General features: G+C 28.3%; 1 long non-coding RNA gene across 1 annotated transcript; it reads left to right on the plus strand.

Moving 5' to 3' along the window:
- The first annotated feature begins 470 nt into the window (after nt 1–470).
- On the plus strand, nt 471–3,525 carry LOC147658200 (uncharacterized). The gene is made up of 2 exons (XR_015290929.1): nt 471–594; nt 3,261–3,525. It is a non-coding gene; the product is annotated as an uncharacterized LOC147658200 (long non-coding RNA).
- Nucleotides 3,526–4,012: the final 487 nt, after the last annotated feature.

The raw sequence follows: 4,012 nt of genomic DNA on the forward strand, positions 1-4,012 counted from the left end.
ATCCAAATCTAAAAAAGAAAAAAAGAAAAAATCACCTGTGATTCCACACCATGGGATGCCAAGCCAATTACAATTTTCTCTTTTCGCATTCCCGAATACATCCCATTAAATGTTGCAACATAAAGGCAATCATTGGGTATCAATGCACGAGAGACCCGTTACTCCATAACCATGAATTCACACGAAGTTCACCGCACTTCCGCGAATTCGACTGCTCCAGCCGCCCTATCACGGCCATCTCGGCTTCGCGTGTACTTCACCTTCCTCGCCGCGGGGCGCAAGCCGAGCCGCTTGCCGATAGTGGCTCGTGTATCTGGCAAACGCGTCGACTCGATGACTCATTAATGAAGCTTGTGCATCGCGTATTGCGGCATGCACCGCTCGCGCGCCTCTACACACGTTGCACACCGCCTCAGACACCTACACGAGTGATAGAGCGTGCACACGGGCGCGTTCGTAAGACGGACACGTTCGCAGGCCGGTTGTGCACCTTTTGTACGTGGCGGCGGTGATTGGACAGCGGATATACGAGACGATCGTGGGTAGATCGATGCATTTTGCCGCTCATTGCTTTCCGATCGAGCGGCTACCGAGGTAAGTAGATCGTGTCTCGATGTTTTCAAGCGTCGCGCCACTGGAGGACGCGTACGCGTGGAACGAGGATTATTCCCGGATTGGGGACCGGTAATCGGTGATATCGTGATCGTGTCGACGATCCTCGCCTTTGATGGGTTCGTTCAGCGCATCTTTGATCCAGATTCGATCAGAGAGCTCGGAGGTGCGAGCTCGTCTGTGCGGGCGTTGAAGTCACCGAGTGAGTTTAATGCGTTGTTGATGTGATGTAATATTGGGAACAAGTGAATTTATTGAAGAAAATGTTGGTGAAAATATTAAAGGAATTATATTTTTTTAATCCGTGTAAGAAGCTTAAAAAAGCTTTTAAATGATAACAACTTTGGAAAATTCGAAACGCAAAAATTAACATTAAATAATTATTTTTTTAAAAAATAACCTCAATTCTTGAAAAAAAAATGATTCTCGTTAATAGAGTTTTCATTTTAATTGAAATATATGAATATTTATACGTAGATTGTTAAAATTTGCAAATATTCTGAGATTTGAAATCAGTCTACAAGAATCAAACATTTTGGAAATATTGGAATAGATTATTACATCTTATATGTACATAAGTATATAATAAACTCTTATGAAATTTTTTTCTATTGAATTTGATTTATATTTATAAATATACATTAATCACGCTTTCAATTGGATAATTTATTAATTAGTTAATTGAGAAGATCAATAGGAAAAATGGAATAAGTAATGAAACTTATAATTTATAAAAATTGTGGAAAAAAACTGGCCATCATTTTTAAGCTATCGTAATGTAGCCGCATACCTTTTTTTCCCTGCATTCTTACATTTTATTAAAACAACATCGATATGGAATGATATCTTTATACGTTGCAAAAGATCAATGATACTCTTGAAAGTATAAAAAAAAAAAAAAAAAGAAGGAAGAGGATGGAATCGAATTACATTAAAGATGGTTGATCGCATATTTTGCACACCTTCGACTGGTTTGACAACGAATTGTATATGCAAATCCATATCGATGACATCGAGTGATTATGCAAATTTTTCATACTACGATATTGCTGCTGTGACTGCATATCATTCATTTGTTCGCGTATTCTTTTATTCTTTTTTCTTAATCTCTTGATTTTAATAAATATAGATATTATGTATACTGGATGAATATTTAAGAATTGAAGAATAAATCGAAAGTCATTCGATTGCTAAAGATCAATGAGATTCAATATATACAAGGAATTTTTTTCAATATTAAGAAATCTTAATTTCTTTTTACAATATATCTATATTTGATATTTTTTAAATTTTAAATTTTTAAGCTGACGAATGAAATCATTGCATATAACTGAATTACTTAGAAATATTTTGTAATTTTGTTTACTTTATATTTTATTTAGGACATAGGTAATGAATTAAAAAATTCAAAGAAAAAGATCCAAATAAATTTAAAAGATATACAGTGTTTCCTTAGATTTGGAAACATAAAAAATGTATTAAAACAGATTTCACAAATAAGAAAAAAGTCTCTCACAAGAACACTACAGTCAATAAAATGTATCTTTCAATAAATTTACATCCAAACTAGTTTTGTCTTCGTTTTCTAAAATCTAGAATTTTAAAGAAATTTTTATCTAACTAATCGAGCAATTAATCTCATAAACATTAGCAAACTTGAATTCTACATAATAATAATAAACTTCTAATAGCAATATTATGTTTTACGAGATGATAAAACATTTCGTTCATTCGAATATCTATGTATTTCCTTTCATTCAAAAGAGAATTTTAAATGTCTACATAAATAAATGTAAATAGATTTATTATAAACTTTCACAATATTTCAAAAGTAAAGCAATACAAATTTATTATCACATACATAAACATGATGCTATTACATATGTATATTCAATTGATTAAACTACATGTTAAAAAGGACAAGCATTGAAAATTTTAATTTTAAAAAATTCAGTTGAATGTTTCTTTCTTTTTAATGAAGCAATTATATAGTGTGGTCTGTTAGAGTTCTAAATTCATTTAATAATAAAATAGAATTAAACAGAAAAGATAGAATTAAATTAATTTAATTAAATTATTTCTTAAAAAATTTGAATTCTGTTTAGTTCAATGTAATAATGCTTAGTTATATTTAAAAAGACAAAGTTAACTTCTAATAATAAAATAAGTTCAATACGTTCATTTGTGAAAAAATTAGTAGCATCAGAGTATTTCTTTTTTTGAAAACAAGTTTTATCTAATAGATTTTTTAATATTATAAAAAGTTAATGAGATATAATCAATTATATAATGTAATATATTGGATGTTCGATTTAATAATATTAGAGTATATATATAGTATGTCATGCTTATTTTTGGAAATATTAAAAAATACTTCAGATAAAAGTTAAATAGTTTCAAAAGGAACATAATATTGTGTAATTATTTTAACTATCCTCAGATAATAAAAAACTGTATGAAAGTTAAATTACTGTTAATATAAATAGAATTATATATTTTTCAATACATAAGTAAAAACAGGATATTATTCTCTACAAAAAACTGCCAAAATATATAATTCATGGATTTAACAGATGTTCAATTATATTTATTATCTCTAGAACTAATAATTTTTACAACAAAATAATCAAATATTTTTTTTTTTTCAGAGAATACAACGATGTATTGACTGAAGCAAATAGTATTGATAAAGATGACCTTGAGAAGTTTTTTATGAGTTCACCTACGAAAAAACTGAGAAAAGAATATAGTATTTTCGAGGCCATTCAACTTTTATACGGAGCATTTTTAATCTTATGAAGAATAATATAGGTACATACAAGCTCAAGTACAATTAAATTAATTGTTAATTAAAAAAATATGTAACTTTGATTGTAAATTATATTCAATAAATGTTATTTTTCAACAAATAAATGAGTTTCTTATTAAAAAAATCTTTATTCCTAAGCCTATATACTCCCAATCCTTATAATTTAAGTAAATTAAGTATTGCGAAAACAAAAGTAAGCATATTTTTTATATATTATTTTATATTATAAGTATAAACCCAAATGAAACTAAATTAATTGTAAATTAAAAGATAAGTCATTAATTGTACTATATACAATAAAAAAATAATTTGTTAATAAATAATTGAGTTTTTTATATAAAAAATATTTATTCCTAAACCAAAATTCCTACCAGGCCATTAGATTTAAGTAAACCGTCAAAAAATGATCTTGAAAAAAATAGAACTTTGCAATGTAAATATGTAAAAGGTAAGTAAAAAGTAATAAAATAATAAAATTTGATTTGCTTATTTATATTTCCAATGTTTATTTACACTCGCGAGCCGTATACACTTTAAATAATTACCTATAAAAATTTTCGAAAATTTTGAAATTTTAACGCAATGCCACTA

Source organism: Apis florea, unplaced genomic scaffold (assembly GCF_048593485.1).
Source record: "Apis florea isolate Af1SG1 unplaced genomic scaffold, ASM4859348v1 contig_2296_pilon, whole genome shotgun sequence".
Lineage (NCBI taxonomy): Eukaryota > Metazoa > Arthropoda > Insecta > Hymenoptera > Apidae > Apis > Apis florea.